We start from the raw sequence: 23,222 nt of genomic DNA on the forward strand, positions 1-23,222 counted from the left end.
CATCACAATACATACTCCTTTGCCTGATACCTTTCACAACAAATTGCTCTTGGAAAAAGACGTTAACCGGTCCTTGCTCTCAGACAGACACAGAAAGCCTATCACCACCTCTACGGACATATTTCAATCAAACCAATATATAGCATTCAACAATTATGCCTTTGTATCAATAGAACTACAACTCGAGACAGAAAAGAATTTAAAAAACAATCTGCCCATTTGAATAACCAGCAGAGTTTTAAGGACGTACAAATTGGAATGTGACAATTTCAGAGTTCCTCATTCATAAGAAGTTTGTGAGATAGTATCTCAGAAAGATCTCAAGTTTATAGCAAAAATGGTTGTAAGGGTGATTTATACCACACAATTGCAACTAGGTGCCTCAATCTGCAAGAGACCAGTCCTTGACAGATTACACAATTGGGGCAACAGCAAAGGCAGCAATTGTGTCAATCCTTTATGATTCTTCTCTAGTACTATACTTTTTCTGAGGGACAATTTGCATTATTCCTGGAGAAAATCATAGAGCTTCTACCAATGCATAGTTTCTGCTTTCTGCACGCACACACTCCCTGCACTGAATCTACCCACAGTTCTGTTCAGAATGATTGTGCCATGTCATATTGTTGTATACGTATTGCATATCCGTGGCATTTATGAAGAGGTACTTTGGTATGGCAGAAAGACAGAAAAGTAGCAATGCTGAAGGCATAACGTGACTGATTGTGCAGTTTGCATTGGGCTTTCTTAATGAGTGAGAGTGAAAGGAATATTGTAAGAGTGTGTTTCCAGTTTGTATGTAAAGATAAGTTGGGTGCTGTGAGAAAAAGATTCATCCATGAAGGGACTCGAACCCTCAATCTTCTGATCCGAAGTAAGACGCCTTATCCATTTGGCCACATGGTCACTGACTGCACTAGATTTGGGTGTTTAGGGTTAGGTGGTATGAATGGATGTGGAACATATCAATTACAGGTGCGCAGGACAGGATCCCATACCGTTCTTCATCTTCTTTCCATCAAAGGAGTTTTTTCAAACAATATCTAGATTATTTCCATAGTTTCATATCTTATGATGTGCCTTTTTGCCGTTAATCCTCCTTTCTTCTTTTATTGAATACTCTGTTTTATGCTGCAATGGTATTTTTGGATTATTTGAAAAGAGAATGAAACTGCTTTGACAGTAGTTCAGACTTCCCATTTCTTGACTTGCTAATTTGCTCCCTGAATTAGCTTATACAAGTGACATGAACAGAGCCTTGACCTAAGCACGTACCTGAAAGCCTGTCACCACCTCTAGAAATAAAATTCACAGCAGCTCAAAACATTCATTTTGAAAGAGAATATTTCAAGTGAGTCCAAGTTTAATTTCAATAAAGAAAGCTGTATAAAATGACACGCTGCACATTTGGGTAACCAGCATGACTCTTTTCAGTGAAGAAGTGGAATGGTTCTGTTGCAATATACTATCACCCTGGCAAGCTGCTACGAGGAAGAGTAAACAATATGATTAGGTTTCAGCAAAAATGTATTAGTTCAGGGTGTGCACCTCAGATAGACTTAAACTTACACACCCTGGTCTGTGAGAGTAGTGCCCTATCCATTGCGGCATTGAGGGTAATCTGCAAGACAGAGTTCCAAAATCATCCTTTCATCTCAGTTCATGGCCACATACAGTATTTCTGCAGTCATTCGTTTCACTTTTCTGTCTTTAATTAAACTGACCATTTTAAACCTCCGGCACTCACCACTTCAATCTTACCGTTTGTGTGCTATCATAGGGCCTTGGAACTTTTGGCAAGTGGACAGAAGCAGTCAGAGAACCACATCACAATAAATCCTCCTTTGCCTGATACCTTTCACAACAAACTGCTCTTGGAAAAAGACGTTAACCGGTCCTTGCTCTCAGACAGACAATGAAAGCCTATCACCACCTCTACGAACATATTTCAATCAAACCAATATATATCATTCAACAATTATGCCTCTGTATCAATATAACTACAACTCGAGACAGAAATGAATTTAAAAAACAATCTGCCCATTTGAATAACCAGCAGAGTTTTAAGGACGTACAAATTGGAATGTGACAATTTCAGAGTATCATAAGAAGTTTGTGAGATAGTATCTCAGAAAGATCTCAAGTTTATAGCAAAAATGGTTGTAAGGGTGATTTATACCACACAATTGCAACTAGGTGCCTCAATCTGCAAGAGACCAGTCCTTGACAGATTACACAATTGGGGCAACAGCAAATGCAGCAATTGTGTCAATCCTTTATGATTCTTCTCCAATACTATATTTTTTCTGAGGGACAATTTGCATTATTCCTGGAGAAAATCATAGAGCTTCTACGCATGCATAGTTTCTGCTTTCTGCACGTACACACTCCCTGCACTGCATCTACCCACAGTTCTGTTAAGAATGATTGTGCCGTGTCATATTGTTGCATACGTATTACATATCCGTGGCATTTATGAAGAGGTACTTTGGTATGGCAGAAAGACAGAAAAGTAGCAATGCTGAAGGCATAACGTGACTGATTGTGCAGTTTGTATTGGGCTTTCTTAATGAGTGAGAGTGAAAGGAGTATTGAAAGAGTGTGCCTGCAGTTTGTATGTAAAGATAAGGTGGGTGCTGTGAGAAAAAGACTCAACCACAAAGGGACTCAAACCCTCAATCTTCTAATCCTAAGTCAGACACCTTATCCATTAGGCCACATGGTCACTGCCTGCAGTATGTTTGGGTGTTTAGGGTTAGGTGGTATGAATGGATGTGGAACATATCAATTACAGTTGCGCAGGACAGGATCCCATACCGTTCTTCATCTTCTTTCCATCAAAGGAGTTTTTTCAAACAATATCTTTTTAATTTCCAAAGTTTCATATCTTATGATGTGCTTTTTTGCCGTTAATCCTCCTTTCTTCTTTTATTGAAGCCTGTCACCACCTCTAGAAATAAAATTCACAGCAGCTCAAACATTCATTTTGAAAGAGAATATTTCAAGTGAGTCCAAGTTTAATTTCAATAAAGAAAGCTATATAAAATGACACGCTGCACATTTGGGTAACCAGCATGACTCTTTTCAGTGAAGAAGTGGAATGGTTCTGTTGCAATATACTATCACCCTGGCAAGCTGCTACGAGGAAGAGTAAACAATATGATTAGGTTTCAGCCTAAATGTATTAGTTCAGGGTGTGCACCTCAGATAGACTTAAACTTACACACCCTGGTCTGTGAGAGTAGTGCCCTATCCATTGCGGCATTGAGGGTAATCTGCAAGACAGAGTTCCAAAATCATCCTTTCATCTCAGTTCATGGCCACATACAGTATTTCTGCAGTCATTCGTTTCACTTTTCTGTCTTTAATTAAACTGACCATTTTAAACCTCCGGCACCCACCACTTCAATCTTACAGTTTTTGTGCTATCATAGGGCCTTGGAACTTTTGGCAAGTGGACAGAAGCAGTCAGAGAACCACATCACAATACATACTCCTTTGCCTGATACCTTTCACAACAAACTGCTCTTGGAAAAATACGTTAACCGGTCCTTGCTCTCAGACAGACACAGAAAGCCTATCACCACCTCTACGAACATATTTCAATCAAGCCAATATATATCATTCAACAATTATGCCTCTGTATCAATATAACTACAACTTTAGACAGAAAGGAATTTAAAAAACAATCTGCCCATTTGAATAACCAGCAGAGTTTTAAGGATGTACAAATTGGAATGGGACAATTTCAGAGTTCCTCATTCATAAGAAGTCTGTGAGATAGTATCTCAGAAAGATCTCAAGTTTAGAGCAAAAATGGCTATAGGGGTGATTTTTACCACACATATGCAACTAGGTGCCTCAATCTGCAAGAGACCAGTCCTTGACAGATTACACAACTGGGGCAACAGCAAAGGCAGCAATTGTGTCAATCCTTTATTATTCTTCTCTAGTACTATACTTTTTCTGAGGGACAATTTGCATTATTCCTGGAGAAAATCATAGAGCTTCTACCCATGCATAGTTTCTGCTTTCTGCACGCACACACTCCCTGCACTGAATCTACCCACAGTTCTGTTCGGAATGATTGTGCCATGTCATATTGTTGTATACGTATTGCATATCCGTGGCATTTATGAAGAGGTACTTTGGTATGGCAGAAAGACAGAAAAGTAGCAATGCTGAAGGCATAAAGTGACTGATTGTGCAGTTTGCATTGGGCCTTCTTAATGAGTGAGAGTGAAAGGAGTATTGTAAGAGTGTATATCCAGTTTGTATGTAAAGATAAGTTGTGTGCTGTGAGAAAAAGACTCAACCGTGAAGTGACTCGAACCCTCAATCTTCTGATCAGAAGTCAGATGCCTTATCCATTAGGCCACATGGTCATTGACTGCAATATGTTTGGGTGTTTAGGGTTAGGTGGTATGAATGGATGTGGAACATATCAATTACAGGTGCGCAGGACAGGATCCCATACCGTTCTTCATCTTCTTTCCATCAAAGGAGTTTTTTCAAACAGTATCTAGATAATTTCCAAAGTTTCATATTGTGAGAAAACAGGGCTGATTGCAGAGGCCCCATAACTTTTTGCTCCCATTTTCCTCTTTTTGCTGGTGTTTTCCTGACTTTGATGGTGCCCTGGGTACTGCTAACCAGTCCCAGGGCCTGTGCTCTGTGTAAAATGGATATGCAAATTAGGCTAATTATAATTGGCTAAGTTAACCTACCTATAATTCCCTAGTATATGGTAGGGCATGTAGGTTTAGGGACCACAGCATAGGTGGTGCACACCTAGGTGCACTGCTGAGGTGCCCAGTGTCATTTTAAAAGCAAGCCTGCCTTGCTGGCTGCTTTTAAATTAAAGTTATATGCAAATTCGACTTTGGAATTAAAGGTACTTCCAAAGTCTTAAACTACCTTATTTTTACATATAGGTCACCCCTAAGGTGTGCCCTATGTGCCCCTAGGGCTGGGTGCCATGTAACTATAAGCAGGGACTTTATAAAAATAGATTTATAAGCCCTGGTGAGGTAAAAACAGCCAAATTCGTTTTTCCCTCATTGAAGTAAATGGCCTTCATAGGCTTGAATGGGCAGACTTTATTTTAAATTTTAAAGTCTCCTTAAATGTTACATACCAAGAATTTGGTATCAAATTAATTGTTGTAATAAATCCCACAACTTCCAGTTGTGGGATTTAATATAACTTGTTCAGGTAAAAAGTTTAGACTTTACCTAAAAAGTTGCCAATTTCAGCTCTGCATTGTTTTTGCTGCTGTGCTCTGATTGGCCAGCCTGCAGCAGCTTCTGCCAGGCTGCCTTGATGAGGTGTGAAGTGGCCAGGCTTCACACAAAGGAATGTGCTTGGGGGAGAGAATCTCCCCTCAGCAGATGGTGAGGCAGGAAGGGGGAGGGCTGCCAAACTGGTCTTCAAAGGCAGAGAAGGACATTTGCAGCACCCAGCAACACCCCCACATCCTGTAACCCCAGACAATTAGGTGCCCCCTTGATTAGATTAGGAGAGGGCAGGAGAGGGGTGTGTTTATGATTTTTAGCCACACCAGTGGGTGGGCTCAGCCAGATGTAACCTCCAAAAATCAGATTCATCCATGTTGGATTTTTAGAGACTGTTGCCTTCTGGGATGGATTTTTGCCACACTTCCCAGGAAGTGGTCATCACAGGGGGACGACCCTGTCCCTGATTGGAGAACCAGGGCCCCCCTGCTTTTCACCTAGGAGCAAGGATAAAACTGGCAGACCTGCACCCACGCCTCAGATACCCACCAAATTTCAAGAAGAAAGAACTTAAGGAGAAGAAGGACTGCCCTGCTGGACCCCTGGCCTGCACCTGGACCCTGCACTCAGAAGGACTGCACCAGCTGCACACTTGGGCTTCACCACAAGAAGGACTTTGCCTGGCTTCAACTGGTTCAAGGAGGGACTCCCTGTTTGCTACAGGTGAAAAATTGCTAACCAGAGTCCCCTGCACCAACTCCTGAAGAAAGCGACCAGCTGACCACTGTCCAGTGGCCAAGAAGGAGTTTGCGCCAGGTGCATTCTGGGAGTTGAAGTCCGCACCTCCCAAGGACCATCACAGAACTTCTGGACCCTTGGGGTGAGCTGTGGACCCCAAAAGAACCTTAAAAGAACATCTGGATGAAGCCCCAGAAGTTTGGAAAAGATTTGAGATTTTTTTTAAAAAAGCTCCAGAGAGGGACCGACCCGCCGCTGAAATTCTAGCCGGCTTGCCTCAACCGCGACCCGGCCTGACTTCGTGGTTCGTCCCAGTAAAGAAAAACATCCAAAAAAGAGACTAAGTCCGAACGTAAAAAGTTGACCGGGACCTCCCAGCCATCGTATCCGAGAAGGGCTCCATGGACGTCGGATCAAGATCCAGGTTTACCCCGGTCGAAGGATTTTCATCTCGAAAAAACGACTAAGTCCGAAGGTAAAAGTCTCCACCGAGGAAACCCACATCGCGTATCCGGACAAGGGCTCCAGGAGGTCAGATTCAACTGGCAGGTTCGTCCCGGTGAAGAAAAACTTCAAAATAAAGACTAAGTCAGAAGGTAACTTTTTAACCGAGGCCTCCCGCGACCTGTAGCCGAGCAGGGCTCCATCGCGGTCGGCCTGAAAGTTTAACTTTGCCCCGGTCGAGGTGCAACCAGATGACCCGATTGGCGCTTTTTGTTTCTAAGCGCTAGAAAAGTAATAATTCTTTAAAAATTCATATCTCCGGTTCCCCTGAACCGATTTTAATCGTTTTTGTGTCATTTTAAAGATAAAAATATAAACTATTTTTATAAATTGGTTTTGGATTTTTAAACTGTTTCCTGTGTTTTATTTAATTACTGTTTTGTGATATTTGAATGCTTTACACTTTGTCTCCTAAATTAAGCCTTGACGCTCGTTGCCAAGCTACCAAGGGTTGAGCTGGGATTAATTTACTGAGACCTAACTGTACCTATGTGGAGGTTAGTGGCTTGTTGCTATGTGTAGGTACCTACCTGCCCTACCAATAACCCATTTTCCAACATAATTGGAAGCAGCGACGGGATCCTGTACTTGTGTTCAATATCACGTTACAGTTTTAGGTAAAACAAATTAAAAATCCTTTAAATTGTCCTCGTGCAAAAATTGTTTTTAATTTTTAATTTGGATTAATTTCAATTATTGAATTTTTGTAATTTTTCTAAATTCTTGTTTCCAATTTTCGCAAAAAGTTTTTGTTGACACAAAACTAGGGAACCATGGAGCTTGATCTGGCTAGCCTACCCACACTGACAGTAGTCCAGCTTAGGGGGTTGTGTATTGAAAGAGGGTTGCCTGCAACCACTGATCGCAGGAAGCAAATCCTGATCACATCCCTGACAGCATGGGCTGAGGCCCAAGAGGTAGAGTCAGAAGAAGCTCCAGAGGAGGGAGAAAGAAGGGAGGATGCAAGCTCTAACCACTCAGGGGAGGGAAGGCATCTGAGCCTAAGTGAGGATGAGGAAGAACGGTCCTCAGTAAATACAGTCACTAGGGGCAGATCCAAAGCTAGTGGTGGGAAGGGGGTCCTTTCAGGAGGAGAGAACCCATCCATCAGAGAAAGAGAGCTGGAGGCCCAGCTAGCATACATAGCTTTGGAAGCAGAGAAGCTGGCCCTAGAAAAGAAAAAGTGGGCATACAAAGAGAAAAGAGATGGAAGCAGCGATAAAGAAGCTGAGGTGTCCATGGGTGGGGGAGTTTGCCCCAGATTACCCAAAGGGGTGGTTCCTGCCTATGTAGAGGGGAATGACATAGATAAGTGGCTGGGGGCCTTTGAGAGGGCACTCCAAATGAGAAGGGTTAGGCCTCAATACTGGGGTTCCCTTTTGTGGGAGTTGGTCCCCAACTCAGGGAGGGATAGGCTTCTGACCTTAAGGGGGGAGGAGGCAGATTCATACCCTAGTATGAAGAGTTGCTTAGCCAAGAAGTTTGGTCTGACCCCAGAGCAATATAGAATGAAGTTCAGGGACACCCAGAAGGTCAGTACCCAGTCTTGGGTTGACTTTGTGGACATTTCACTAAAGGCACTAGAGGGCTGGATTATTGGTAACAAAGTAGATACTTATGAGGGGTTATACAATCTGATCATGAGAGAGCACATCTTGACCAATTGTACCCAAGAAAGGTTACGCCAGCATCTAGTGGACTCTAAGCAGACCAACCCTAGAGAGCTAGGGGAGGCAGCTGATGAGTGGTTGAGAACCAGGGTGGTTGTCAAGTCCCAGGGGGGAGACTCCAAGAAGGGGGGGACAGGTCCCCAAAAACCTAAGGAGGGAGGTGGTAAGCCCACCACAGAGACTCCCTCTGTACCCCAGAACCCTAAGAAGGAGGAGAGTAAATCCCACTCCCACTCTGACAAGCAGAGACAGGGAGACCCAGGGTTAAAAAAGCTCTTGGACAGTAGGGCTTGCTTTGACTGTCAGCAGACAGGTCACTTCAGAGGAGATGCAGCCTGTCCAAAGAAGGTGGTTAGCACTGGGCTGTCCAGTGTAGCCATAGAGGAGGATTCCTCAGATGATGAAGTCCTCCTAGCATTGAGCTGGGAGACAGGACCAGATGGTAAGCTGGTGATCCCTGAGGGTGGGAGTAGGCACTTCCACCACATTCAAGTGAATGGGATCCCTACCACTGGCCTGAGAGACACCTGTGCCAGTCACACTATAGTGAGTGACCGGTTAGTGACCCCAGACATGTATGTCCCAGGAAAGACAAAGAAAGTCAGGATAGCCACAGTGGAGATCACCTCCAAACCTGTAGCCATAGTGCCCCTAGAGAGGGAGGGTATCCTTGACTGGATTAGGGTGGTAGTCAGTGCTGACATTCCCCTAGATTGTATCCTGGGCAATGACCTCCCAGAGGTGAGTCTGGTCACAGATGGGGTCGCCCAGGGCGCCCCCCCAACCCAAAGTCCTGGGGAGTCAGTCCCTACAGTTAGGAGACAGGGGTCCCCAAGAGAAGGAAAGAAGAAAAGGAAGGGTAGGCCACTCTTAGAGAGAGTTCCAGGGAGCCAAGGGCCTTCTGCCCCAGTAAGGGGGGAGCCCAGAGTTGGCACTGGTGAGGCCTCACCCGACCCCAAGGAAGTCCTGAGTAGTCAGGCAGCTGTCCAGATGCAGGGTGTTGCCCCTGCACTGACAGAAGGGAGAGTGGAAGGAGGGTGTCTGCCACAGGAGGTGGTAGCCCCCCACTCTAGACAGCAAGAGGGGTGCCAGGACCCCAAAGTTGCCCCTAAAGCAGCTCAGCCACCTGTCAGTGGAGAGCTTAGGGTGTGGTTCTGGGTACTGACAGCTGTCAGTAGCCTCTGCTGGGTGCTAGCCTTCCTGGCAGCACTGTACTTGGCCTGGGAGGCAGACCCCAGGGCCAATAGCAAAGTAGGCCCCCTGACCCTATTGGTCATGGTGGGGTTGCTCAAGTGTTGGGTGACCTCTTTGGGTAAGCTAGGTGTTGCCCTAGCAAAGTTTGGAGTAGGGGAGGTGGGAACCTCACTACCCAAGTTGGCAGAGAGAAAGGAGGAAGAACCCCCTAGAGGGAAGTTTCAGTTTGAGTTGGGTCCTTTTACTGTTGGGATGGCTGCACTACCCATAGGGAGTGACCCTGACAGGAGGATATAAGGCAGAGTAGGCCCTGCAAAGGGACAGCCAGTTTTCTTCACTGTCTTCCTCGCCTAACAAGCCAGGAAGACTCTCCCAGGGTTGGGCTGAGTCTCCTGGGCGTGTGGGCTGGGGGGGGTTGTGTGAGAAAACACGGCTGATTGCAGAGGCCCCATAACTTTTTGCTCCCATTTTCCTCTTTTTGCTGGTGTTTTCCTGACTTTGATGGTGCCCTGGGTACTGCTAACCAGTCCCAGGGCCTGTGCTCTGTGTAAAATGGATATGCAAATTAGGCTAATTATAATTGGCTAAGTTAACCTACCTATAAGTCCCTAGTATATGGTAGGGCATGTAGGTTTAGGGACCACAGCATAGGTGGTACACACCTAGGTGCACTGCTGAGGTGCCCAGTGTCATTTTAAAAGCAAGCCTGCCTTGCTGGCTGCTTTTAAATTAAAGTTATATGCACATTCGACTTTGGAATTAAAGGTACTTCCAAAGTCTTAAACTACCTTATTTTTACATATAAGTCACCCCTAAGGTGTGCCCTATGTGCCCCTAGGGCTGGGTGCCATGTAACTATAAGCAGGGACTTTATAAAAATAGATTTATAAGCCCTGGTGAGGTAAAAACAGCCAAATTCGTTTTTCCCTCATTGAAGTAAATGGCCTTCATAGGCTAGAATGGGCAGACTTTATTTTAAATTTTAAAGTCTCCTTAAATGTTACATACCAAGAATTTGGTATCAAATTAATTGTTGTAATAAATCCCACAACTTCCAGTTGTTGGATTTAATATAACTTGTTCAGGTAAAAAGTTTAGACTTTACCTAAAAAGTTGCCAATTTCAGCTCTGCATTGTTTTTGCTGCTGTGCTCTGATTGGCCAGCCTGCAGCAGCTTCTGCCAGGCTGCCTTGATGAGGTGTGAAGTGGCCAGGCTTCACACAAAGGAATGTGCTTGGGGGAGAGAATCTCCCCTCAGCAGATGGTGAGGCAGGAAGGGGGAGGGCTGCCAAACTGGTCTTCAAAGGCAGAGAAGGACATTTGCAGCACCCAGCAACACCCCCACATCCTGCAACCCCAGACAATTAGGTGCCCCCTTGATTAGATTAGGAGAGGGCAGGAGAGGGGTGTGTTTATGATTTTTAGCCACACCAGTGGGTGGGCTCAGCCAGATGTAACCTCCAAAAATCAGATTCATCCATGTTGGATTTTTAGAGACTGTTGCCTTCTGGGATGGATTTTTGCCACACTTCCCAGGAAGTGGTCATCACAGGGGGACGACCCTGTCCCTGATTGGAGAACCAGGGCCCCCCTGCTTTTCACCCAGGAGCAAGGATAAAACTGGCAGACCTGCACCCACGCCTCAGATACCCACCAAATTTCAAGAAGAAAGAACTTAAGGAGAAGAAGGACTGCCCTGCTGGACCCCTGGCCTGCACCTGGACCCTGCACTCAGAAGGACTGCACCAGCTGCACACTTGGGCTTCACCACAAGAAGGACTTTGCCTGGCTTCAACTGGTTCAAGGAGGGACTCCCTGTTTGCTACAGGTGAAAAATTGCTAACCAGAGTCCCCTGCACCAACTCCTGAAGAAAGCGACCAGCTGACCACTGTCCAGTGGCCAAAAAGGAGTTTGCGCCAGGTGCATTCTGGGAGTTGAAGTCCGCACCCCCCAAGGACCATCACAGAACTTCTGGACCCTTGGGGTGAGCTGTGGACCCCAAAAGAACCTTAAATAACATCTGGGTGAAGCCCCAGAAGTTTGGAAAAGATTTGAGAATTTTTTGAAAAAAGCTCCAGAGAGGGACCGACCCGCCGCAGAAATTCTAGCCGGCTTGCCTCAACCGCGACCCGGCCTGACTTCGTGGTTCGTCCCGGTAAAGAAAAACATCCAAAAAAGAGACTAAGTCCGAACGTAAAAAGTTGACCGGGACCTCCGAGCCATCGTATCCGAGAAGGGCTCCATGGACGTCGGATCAAGATCCAGGTTTACCCCGGTCGAAGGATTTTCATCTCGAAAAAACGACTAAGTCCGAAGGTAAAAGTCTCCACCGAGGAAACCCACATCGCGTATCCGGAGAAGGGCTCCAGGAGGTCGGATTCAACTGGCAGGTTCGTCCCGGTGAAGAAAAACTTCAAAATAAAGACTAAGTCAGAAGGTAACTTTTTAACCGAGGCCTCCCGCGACCTGTAGCCGAGCAGGGCTCCATCGCGGTCGGCCTGAAAGTTTGACTTTCCCCCGGTCGAGGTGCAACCAGATGACCCGATTGGCGCTTTTTGTTTCTAAGCACTAGAAAAGTAATAATTCTTTAAAAATTCATATCTCCGGTTCCCCTGAACCGATCTTAATCGTTTTTGTGTCATTTTAAAGATAAAAATATAAACTATTTTTATAAATTGGTTTTGGATTTTTAAACTGTTTCCTGTGTTTTATTTAATTACTGTTTTGTGATATTTGAATGCTTTACACTTTGTCTCCTAAATTAAGCCTTGACGCTCGTTGCCAAGCTACCAAGGGTTGAGCTGGGATTAATTTACTGAGACCTAACTGTACCTATGTGGAGGTTAGTGGCTTGTTGCTAGGTGTAGGTACCTACCTGCCCTACCAATAACCCATTTTCCAACACATATCTTATGATGTGCTTTTTTGCCGTTAATCCTCCTTTCTTCTTTTATTGAATACTCTGTTTTATGCTGCAATGGTATTTTTGGATTATTTGAAAAGAGAATGAAACTCCTTTGACAGTAGTTCAGACTTCCCATTTCTTGACTTGCTAATTTGCCCCCTGAATTAGCTTATACAAGTAACATGAACAGGGCCTTGACCTAAGCACGTACCTGAAAGCCTGTCACCACCTCTAGAAATAAAATTCACAGCAGCTCAAAACATTCATTTTGAAAGAGAATATTTCAAGTGAGTCCAAGTTTAATTTCAATAAAGAAAGCTGTATAAAATGACACGCTGCACATTTGGGTAACCAGCATGACTATTTTCAGTGAAGAAGTGGAATGGTTCTGTTGCAATATACTATCATCCTGGCAAGCTCCTACGAGGAAGAGTAAGCAATATGATTAGGTTTCAGCAAAAATTTATTAGTTCAGGGTGTGCACCTCAGATAGACTTAAACTTACACCCCCTGGTCTGTGAGAGTAGTGCCCTATCCATTGCGGCATTGAGGGTAATCTGCAAGACAGAGTTCCAAAATCATCCTTTCATCTCAGTTCATGGTCACATACAGTGTTTCTGCAGTCATTCGTTTCACTTTTCTGTCTTTAATTAAACTGACCATTTTAAACCTCCGGCACCCACCACTTCAATCTTACCATTTTTGTGCTATCATAGGGCCTTGGAACTTTTGGCAAGTGGACAGAAGCAGTCAGAGAACCACATCACAATACATACTCCTTTGCCTGATACCTTTCACAACAAACTGCTCTTGGAAAAAGACGTTAACCGGTCCTTGCTCTCAGACAGACACAGAAAGCCTATCACCACCTCTACGAACATATTTCAATCAAACCAATATATATCATTCAACAATTATGCCTCTGTATCAATATAACTACAACTCGAGACAGAAAGGAATTTAAAAAACAATCTGCCCATTTGAATAACCAGCATAGTTTTAAGGACGTACAAATTGGAATGTGACAATTTCAGAGTTCCTCATTCATAAGAAGTCTGTGAGATTGTATCTCAGAAAGATCTCAAGTTTATAGCAAAAATGGTTGTAAGGGTGATTTTTACCACACAATTGCAACTAGGTGCCTCAATCTGCAAGAGACCAGTCCTTGACAGATTACACAACTGGGGCAACAGCAAAGGCAGCAATTGTGTCAATCCTTTATGATTCTTCTCTAGTACTATACTTTTTCTGAGGGAAAATGTGCATTTTTCCTGGAAAAAATCCTAGAGCTTCTAACCATGCATAGTTTCTGCTTTCTCCACGCACACACTCCCTGCACTGAATCTACCCACAGTTCTGTTCAGAATGATTGTGCCATGTCATATTGTTGTATACGTATTGCATATCTGTGGCATTTATGAAGAGGTACTTTGGTATGGCAGAAAGACAGAAAAGTAGCAATGCTGAAGGCATAACGTGACTGATTGTGCAGTTTGCATTGGGCTTTCTTAATGAGGGAGAGTGAAAGGAGTATTGTAAGAGTGTGTTTCCAGTTTGTATGTAAAGATAAGTTGGGTGCTGTGAGAAAAAGACTCAACCATGAAGGGACTCGAACCCTCAATCTTCTGATCCGAAGTCAGACGCCTTACCCATTAGGCCACATGGTCACTGACTGAAATATGTTTGGGTGTTTAGGGTTAGGTGGTATGAATGTATGTGGAACATATCAATTACAGGTGCGCAGGCCAGGATCCCATACCGTTCTTCATCTTCTTTCCATCAAAGGAGTTTTTTCAAACAATATCTAGATAATTTCCAAAGTTTCATATCTTATGATGTGCTTTTTTGCCGTTAATCCTCCTTTCTTCTTTTATTGAATACTCTGTTTTATGCTGCAATGGTATTTTTGGATTATTTGAAAAGAGAATGAAACTGCTTTGACATTAGTTCAGACTTCCCATTTCTTGACTTGCTAATTTGCTCCCTGAATTAGCTTATACAAGTGACATGAACAGGGCCTTGACCTAAGCACGTACCTGAAAGGCTGTCACCATCTTTAGAAATAAAATTCACAGCAGCTCAAAACATTCATTTTGAAAGAGAATATTTCAAGTGAGTCCAAGTTTAATTTCAATAAAGAAAGCTGTATAAAATGACACGCTGCACATTTGGGTAACCAGCATGACTATTTTCAGTGAAGAAGTGGAATGGTTCTGTAGCAATATTCTATCACCCTGGCAAGCTGCTATGAGGAAGAGTAAACAATATGATTAGGTTTCAGCAAAAATGTATTAGTTCAGAGTGTGCACCTCAGATAGACTTAAACTTACACCCCCTGGTCTGTGAGAGTAGTGCCCTATCCATTGCAGCATTGAGGGTAATCTGCAAGACAGAGTTCCAAAATCATCCTTTCATCTCAGTTCATGGTCACATACAGTATTTCTGCAGTCATTCGTTTCACTTTTCTGTCTTTAATTAAACCGACCATTTTAAACCTCCAGCACCCACCACTTCAATCTTACAGTTTTTGTGCTATCATAGGGCCTTGGAACTTTTGGCAAGTGGACAGAAGCAGTCAGAGAACCACATCACAATACATACTCCTTTGCCTGATACCTTTCACAACAAACTGCTCTTGGAAAAAGACGTTAACCGGTCCTTGCTCTCAGACAGACACAGAAAGCCTATCACCACCTCTACGAACATATTTCAATCAAACCAATATATATCATTCAACAATTATGCCTCTGTATCAATATAACTACAACTCGAGACAGAAAGGAATTTAAAGAACAATCTGCCCATTTGAATAACCAGCAGAGTTTTAAGGACGTAGAAATTGGAATGTGACAATTTCAGAGTTCCTCATTCATAAGAAGTCTGTGAGATAGTATCTCAGAAAGATCTCAAGTTTATAGCAAAAATGGTTGTAAGGGTGATTTTTACCACACAATTGCAACTAGGTGCCTCAATCTGCAAGAGACCAGTCCTTGACAGATTACACAACTGGGGCAACAGCAAAGGCAGCAATTGTGTCAATCCTTTATGATTCTTCTCTAGTACTATACTTTTTCTGAGGGACAATTTGCATTATTCCTGGAGAAAATCATAGAGCTTCTACCCATGCATAGTTTCTGCTTTCTGCACGCACACACTCCCTGCACTGAATCTACCCACAGTTCTGTTCAGAATGATTGTGCCATGTCATATTGTTGTATACGTATTGCATATCCGAGCATTTATGAAGAGGTACTTTGGTATGGCAGAAAGACAGAAAAGTAGCAATGCTGAAGGCATAACGTGACTGATTGTGCAGTTTGCAGTGGGCTTTCTTAATGAGTGAGAGTGAAAGGAGTATTTTAAGAGTGTGTTTCCAGTTTGTATGTAAAGATAAGTTGGGTGCTGTGAGAAAAAGACTCAACCATGAAGGGACTCGAACCCTCAATCAGAAGTCAGACGCATTATCCATTAGGCCGCATGGTCACTGACTTCAATTTAGTTGGGTGTTTAGGGATAGGTGGTATGAATGGATGTGGAACATATCAATTACAGGTGCGCAGGACAGGATCCCATACCGTTCTTCATCTTCTTTCCATCAAAGGAGTTTTTTCAAACAATATCTAGATAATTTCCAAAGTTTCATATCTTATGCTGTGCTTTTTTGCCGTTAATCCTCCTTTCTTCTTTTATTGAATACTCTGTTTCATGCTGCAATGGTATTTTTGGATTATTTGAAAAGAGAATGAAACTGCTTTGACAGTAGTTCAGACTTCCCATTTCTTGACTTGCTAATTTGCTCCCTGAATTAGCTTATACAAGTGACATGAACAGGGCCTTGACCTAAGCACGTACCTGAAAGCCTGTCACCACCTCTAGAAATAAAATTCACAGCAGCTCAAAACATTCATTTTGAAAGAGAATATTTGAAGTGAGTCCAAGTTTAATTTCAATAAAGAAAGCTGTATAAAATGACACGCTGCACATTTGGGTAACCAGCATGACTGTTTTCAGTGAAGAAGTGGAATGGTTCTGTTGCAATATCCTATCACCCTGGCAAGCTGCTACGAGGAAGAGTAAACAATATGATTAGGTTTCAACAAAAATGTATTAGTTCAGGGTGTGCACCTCAGATAGACTTAAACTTACACACCCTGGTCTGTGAGAGTAGTGCCCTATCCATTGCGGCATTGAGGGTAATCTGCAAGACAGAGTTCCAAAATCATCCTTTCATCTCAGTTCATGGCTACATACAGTATTTCTGCAGTCATTCGTTTCACTTTTCTGTCTTTAATTAAACTGACCATTTTAAACCTCCGGCACCCACCACTTCAATCTTACCGTTTTTGTGCTATCATAGGGCCTTGGAACTTTTGGCAAGTGGACAGAAGCAGTCAGAGAACCACATCACAATACATACTCCTTTGCCTGATACCTTTCACAACAAACTGCTCTTGGAAAAAGACGTTAACCGGTCCTTGCTCTCAGACAGACACAGAAAGCCTATCACCACCTCTACGAACATATTTCAATCAAACCAATATATATCATTCAACAATTATGCCTCTGTATCAATATAACTACAACTCGAGACAGAAAGGAATTTAAAAAACAATCTGCCCATTTGAATAACCAGCAGAGTTTTAAGGACGTACAAATTGGAATGTGACAATTTCAGAGTTCCTCATTCATAAGAAGTCTGTGAGATAGTATCTCAGAAAGATCTCAAGTTTATAGCAAAAATGGTTGTAAGGGTGATTTTTACCACACAATTGCAACTAGGTGCCTCAATCTGCAAGAGACCAGTCCTTGACAGATTACACAACTGGGGCAACAGCAAAGGCAGCAATTGTGTCAATCCTTTATGATTCTTCTCTAGTACTATACTTTTTCTGAGGGACAATTTGCATTATTCCTGGAGAAAATCATAGAGCTTCTACCCATGCATAGTTTCTGCTTTCTGCACGCACACACTCCCTGCACTGAATCTACCCACAGTTCTGTTCAGAATGATTGTGCCATGTCATATTGTTGTATACGTATTGCATATCCGTGGCATTTATGAAGAGGTACTTTGGTATGGCAGAAAGACAGAAAAGTAGCAATGCTGAAGGCATAACGTGACTGATTGTGCAGTTTGCAGTGGGCTTTCTTAATGAGTGAGAGTGAAAGGAGTATTTTAAGAGTGTGTTTCCAGTTTGTATGTAAAGATAAGTTGGGTGCTGTGAGAAAAAGACTCAACCATGAAGGGACTCAAACCCTCAATCCTCTGATCCGAAGTCAGACGCATTATCCATTAGGCCACATGGTCACTGACTTCAATTTGTTTGGGTGTTTAGGGTTAGGTGGTATGAATGGATGTGGAACATATCAATTACAGGTGCGCAGGACAGGATCCCATACCGTTCTTCATCTTCTTTCCATCAAAGGAGTTTTTTCAAACAATATCTAGATAATTTCCAAAGTTTCATATCTTATGCTGTGCTTTTTTGCCGTTAATCCTCCTTTCTTCTTTTATTGAATACTCTGTTTCATGCTGCAATGGTATTTTTGGATTATTTGAAAAGAGAATGAAACTGCTTTGACAGTAGTTCAGACTTCCCATTTCTTGACTTGCTAATTTGCTCCCTGAATTAGCTTATACAAGTGACATGAACAGGGCCTTGACCTAAGCACGGACCTGAAAGCCTGTCACCACCTCTAGAAATAACATTCATAGCAGCTCAAAACATTCATTTTGAAAGAGAATATTTCAAGTGAGTCCAAGTTTAATTTCAAGAAGAAAGCTGTATAAAATGACACGCTGCACTTTTGGGTAACCAGCATGACTCTTTTCAGTGAAGAAGTGGAATGGTTCTGTTGCAATATACTATCACCCTGGCAAGCTGCTACGAGGAAGAGTAAACAATATGATTAGGTTTCGGCAGAAATGTATTAGTTCAGGGTGTGCACCTCAGATAGACTTAAACTTACACCCCCTGGTCTGTGAGAGTAGTGCCCTATCCATTGCGGCATTGAGGGTAATCTGCAAGACAGAGTTCGAAAATCATCCTTTCATCTCAGTTCATGGCCACATACAGTATTTCTGCAGTCATTCGTTTGACTTTTCTGTCTTTAATTAAACTGACCATTTTAAACCTCCGGCACCCACCACTTCAATCTTACAGTTTTTGTGCTATCATAGGCCTTGGAACTTTTGGCAAGTGGACAGAAGCAGTCAGAGAACCACATAACAATACATACTCCTTTGCCTGATACCTTTCACAACAAACTGCTCTTGGAAAAAGACGTCAACCGGTCCTTGCTCTCAGACAGGCACAGAAAGCCTATCACCACCTCTACGAACATATTTCAATCAAACCAATATATATCATTCAACAATTATGCCTCTGTATCAATATAACTACAACTGGAGACAGAAAGGAATTTAAAAAACAATCTGCCCATTTGAATAACCAGCAGAGTTTTAAGGACGTACAAATTGGAATGTGACAATTTCAGAGTTCCTCATTCATAAGAAGTCTGTGAGATAGTATCTCAGAAAGATCTCAAGTTTATAGCAAAAATGGTTGTAAGGGTGATTTTTACCACACAATTGCATCTAGGTGCCTCAATCTGCAAGAGACCAGTCCTTGACAGATTACAAAACTGGGGCAACAGCAAAGGCAGCAATTGTGTCAATCCTTTATGATTCTTCTCTGGTACTATACTTTTTCTGAGGGACAATTTGCATTATTCCTGGAGAAAATCATAGAGCTTCTACCCATGCATAGTTTCTGCTTTCTGCACGCACACACTCCCTGCACTGAATCTAGCCACAGCTCTGTTCGGAATGATTGTGCCATGTCATATTGTTGTATAGGTATTGCATATCCGTGGCATTTATGAAGAGGTACTTTGGTATGGCAGAAAGACAGAAAGGTAGCAATGCTGAAGGCATAACCTGACTGATTGTGCAGTTTGCATTGGGCTTTCTTAATGAGTGAGAGTGAAAGGAGTATTGTAAGAGTGTGTTTCCAGTTTGTATGTAAAGATAAGTTGGGTGCTGTGAGAAAAAGACTCAACCATGAAGGGACTCGAACCCTCAATCTTCTGATCCGAAGTCCATTATCCATTAGTCCACATGGTCAGTGACTGCAATATGTTTGGGTGTTTAGGGTTAGGTGGTATGAATGGATGTGGAACATATCAATTACAGGTGCGCAGGACAGGATCCCATACCGTTCTTCATCTTCTTTCCATCAAAGGAGTTTTTTCAAACAATATCTAGATAATTTCCAAAGTTTCATATCTTATGCTGTGCTTTTTTGCCGTTAATCCTCCTTTCTTCTTTTATTGAATACTCTGTTTCATGCTGCAATGGTATTTTTGGATTATTTGAAAAGAGAATGAAACTGCTTTGACAGTAGTTCAGACTTCCCATTTCTTGACTTGCTAATTTGCTCCCTGAATTAGCTTATACAAGTGACATGAACAGGGCCTTGACCTAAGCACGTACCTGAAAGCCTGTCACCACCTCTAGAAATAAAATTCATAGCAGCTCAAAACATTCATTTTGAAAGAGAATATTTCAAGTGAGTCCAAGTTTAATTTCAATAAGAAAGCTGTATAAAATGACACGCTGCACTTTTGGGTAACCAGCATGACTCTTTTCAGTGAAGAAGTGGAATGGTTCTGTTGCAATTTACTATCACCCTGGCAAGCTGCTACGAGGAAGAGTAAACAATATGATTAGGTTTCGGCAGAAATGTATTAGTTCAGGGTGTGCACCTCAGATAGACTTAAACTTACACCCCCTGGTCTGTGAGAGTAGTGCCCTATCCATTGCGGCATTGAGGGTAATCTGCAAGACAGAGTTCGAAAATCATCCTTTCATCTCAGTTCATGGCCACATACAGTATTTCTGCAGTCATTCGTTTCACTTTTCTGTCTTTAATTAAACTGACCATTTTAAACCTCCGGCACCCACCACTTCAATCTTACAGTTTTTGTGCTATCATAGGCCTTGGAACTTTTGGCAAGTGGACAGAAGCAGTCAGAGAACCACATAACAATACATACTCCTTTGCCTGATACCTTTCACAACAAACTGCTCTTGGAAAAAGACGTCAACCGGTCCTTGCTCTCAGACAGGCACAGAAAGCCTATCACCACCTCTACGAACATATTTCAATCAAACCAATATATATCATTCAACAATTATGCCTCTGTATCAATATAACTACAACTCGAGACAGAAAGGAATTTAAAAAACAATCTGCCCATTTGAATAACCAGCAGAGTTTTAAGGACGTACAAATTGGAATGTGACAATTTCAGAGTTCCTCATTCATAAGAAGTCTGTGAGATAGTATCTCAGAAAGATCTCAAGTTTATAGCAAAAATGGTTGTAAGGGTGATTTTTACCACACAATTGCATCTAGGTGCCTCAATCTGCAAGAGACCAGTCCTTGACAGATTACAAAACTGGGGCAACAGCAAAGGCAGCAATTGTGTCAATCCTTTATGATTCTTCTCTGGTACTATACTTTTTCTGAGGGACAATTTGCATTATTCCTGGAGAAAATCATAGAGCTTCTACCCATGCATAGTTTCTGCTTTCTGCACGCACACACTCCCTGCACTGAATCTAGCCACAGTTCTGTTCGGAATGATTGTGCCATGTCATATTGTTGTATACGTATTGCATATCCGTGGCATTTATGAAGAGGTACTTTGGTATGGCAGAAAGACAGAAAGGTAGCAATGCTGAAGGCATAACCTGACTGATTGTGCAGTTTGCATTGGGCTTTCTTAATGAGTGAGAGTGAAAGGAGTATTGTAAGAGTGTGTTTCCAGTTTGTATGTAAAGATAAGTTGGGTGCTGTGAGAAAAAGACTCAACCATGAAGGGACTCGAACCCTCAATCTTCTGATCCGAAGTCCATTATCCATTAGTCCACATGGTCAGTGACTGCAATATGTTTGGGTGTTTAGGGTTAGGTGGTATGAATGGATGTGGAACATATCAATTACAGGTGCGCAGGACAGGATCCCATACCGTTCTTCATCTTCTTTCCATCAAAGGAGTTTTTTCAAACAATATCTAGATAATTTCCAAAGTTTCATATCTTATGCTGTGCTTTTTTGCCGTTAATCCTCCTTTCTTCTTTTATTGAATACTCTGTTTTATGCTGCAGTGGTATTTTTGGATTATTTGAAAAGAGAATGAAACTGCTTTGACAGTAGTTCAGAATTCCCATTTCTTGACTTGCTAATTTGCTCCCTGAATTAGCTTATACAAGTGACATGAACAGGGCCTTGACCTAAGCACGTACCTGAAAGCCTGTCACCACCTCTAGAAATAAAATTCACAGCAGCTCAAAACATTCATTTTGAAAGAGAATATTTCAAGTGAGTCCAAGTTTAATTTCAATAAAGAAAGCTGTATAAAATGACACGCTGCACATTTGGGTAAAAAGCATGACTCTTTTCAGTGAAGAAGTGGAATGGTTCTGTTGCAATATACTATCACCCTGGCAAGCTGCTACGAGGAAGAGTAAACAATATGATTAGGTTTCAGCAAAAATGTATTAGTTCAGGGTGTGCACCTCAGATAGACTTAAACTTACACACCCTGGTCTTTGAGAGTAGTGCCCTATCCATTGCGGCATTGAGGGTAATCTGCAAGACAGAGTTCCAAAATCATCCTTTCATCTCATTTCATGGCCTCATACAGTATTTCTGCAGTCATTCGTTTCACTTTTCTGTCTTTAATTAAACTGACCATTTTAAACCTCCGGCACCCACCACTTCAATCTTACAGTTTTTGTGCTATCATAGGGCCTTGGAACTTTTGGCAAGTGGACAGAAGCAGTCAGAGAACCACATCACAATACATACTCCTTTGCCTGATACCTTTCACAACAAACTGCTCTTGGAAAAAGACGTTAACCGGTCCTTGCTCTCAGACAGACACAGAAAGCCTATCACCACCTCTACGAACATATTTCAATCAAACCAATATATATCATCCAACAATTATGCCTCTGTATCAATATAACTACAACTAGAGACAGAAAGGAATTTAAAAAACAATCTGCCCATTTGAATAACCAGCAGAGTTTTAAGGACGTACAAATTGGAATGTGACAATTTCAGAGTTCCTCATTCATAAGAAGTCTGTGAGATAGTATCTCAGAAAGATTTCAAGTTTATAGCAAAAATGGTTGTAAGGGTGATTTTTACCACACAATTGCAACTAGGTGCCTCAATCTGCAAGAGACCAGTCCTTGAGAGATTACACAACTGGAGCAACAGCAAAGGCAACAATTGTGTCAATCCTTTATGATTCTTCTCTAGTACTATACTTTTTATGAGGGACAATTTGCATTATTCCTGGAGAAAATCATAGAGCTTCTACCCATGCATAGTTTCTGCTTTCTGCACGCACACACTCCCTGCACTGATTCTACCCACAGTTCTGTTCGGAATGATTGTGCCATGTCATATTGTTGTATACGTATTGGATATCCGTAGCATTTATGAAGAGGTACTTTGGTATGGCAGAAAGACAGAAAAGTAGCAATGCTGAAGGTATAACGTGACTGATTGTGCAGTTTGCATTGGGCTTTCTTAATGAGTGAGAGTGAAAGGAGTATTGTAAGAGTGTGTTTCCAGTTTGTATGTAAAGATAAGTTGGGTGCTGTGAGAAAAAGACTCAACCATGAAGGGACTCGAACCCTCAATGTTCTGATCTGAAGTCAGACGCCTTATCCATTAGGCCACATGGTCACTGACTCCAATATGTTTGGGTGTTTAGGGTTAGGTGGTATGAATGGATGTGGAACATATCAATTACAGGTGCGCAGGACAGGATCTCATACCGTTCTTCATCTTCTTTCCATCAAAGGAGTTTTTTCAAACAATATCTAGATAATTTCCAAAGTTTCATATCTTATGATGTGCTTTTTTGCCGTTAATCCTCCTTTCTTCTTTTAT

General features: G+C 42.3%; 1 non-coding gene across 1 annotated transcript; it reads right to left on the reverse strand.

Moving 5' to 3' along the window:
• Window positions 1–13,840: 13,840 nt before the first annotated feature.
• On the reverse strand, window positions 13,841–13,913 carry TRNAR-UCG (transfer RNA arginine (anticodon UCG)). The gene has a single exon. It is a non-coding gene; the product is annotated as a tRNA-Arg (tRNA).
• Between the last annotated feature and the right edge of the window lie 9,309 nt (window positions 13,914–23,222).

This window comes from Pleurodeles waltl, chromosome 4_1, assembly GCF_031143425.1.
Source record: "Pleurodeles waltl isolate 20211129_DDA chromosome 4_1, aPleWal1.hap1.20221129, whole genome shotgun sequence".
Lineage (NCBI taxonomy): Eukaryota > Metazoa > Chordata > Amphibia > Caudata > Salamandridae > Pleurodeles > Pleurodeles waltl.